Genomic DNA, 742 nt, shown 5'->3' with positions numbered 1-742 from the left:
ATGACTTTATAGACATACACAGGTGCCAAGGATCCAAGTGCAACTGATTATCACTAGTAATAGATACATACAGATTAGAGATGCAAGCCCCAACATCTCAGTGTTAGTAGCAAAAACAATGAGTTTGTCTGCAAGGAACAATATATTCTAAAATGAGAGGGAGATCTTTTTTAAATGAGAAAGGGGGGAAATGGGGACACCCTAAGTGGGAAAACGATGATGGAGGGGTGAGACAATATGAGAGATAAACGATGCCTAGCTAGTTTTGAAAACCAGAGAGAACCATATTACTCCTACAAACTACTTACAAATTATACATAGCAGATAAAGAAATATATGTCTAGGTAAGGTTTATCTGAGAACAACTGATCTTTGCCCAAGATTTTCCTACATGACACACAGTAATTAAAAATATCAGACTGGTGAAACTAACCTTCTTGGGTGTTTAACAGACATACTTTGAAGCCTATAATAATTTTGTCAGAGGGACACTTTTTGCTCCTAGTCCTCATAGGTCGCCTAGTTCCAGGGGACTATGAGCATCTCTCAAAATGTCCTATAATGGTGGTGGGTCAATTGTATTAAAAATGAATTTTTCTATATGAAACTGTGTATTTTAATAGTGAAATGGAGATCTTTTTAAAAGTTTAAAACCTCATTTAATTTTATGTCTTATAAAGTTTATACTGAGTACAATATTTTATAACTGTGGTAATTCAACTATAAACCTAAGAATGTACAT

This window comes from Nannospalax galili, unplaced genomic scaffold, assembly GCF_000622305.1.
Source record: "Nannospalax galili isolate Female #2095 unplaced genomic scaffold, S.galili_v1.0 scaffold137, whole genome shotgun sequence".
Taxonomy (NCBI): domain Eukaryota; kingdom Metazoa; phylum Chordata; class Mammalia; order Rodentia; family Spalacidae; genus Nannospalax; species Nannospalax galili.
The sequence above is the reverse complement of the archived record's forward strand: the minus strand, read 5'-3'. Positions refer to the sequence as shown.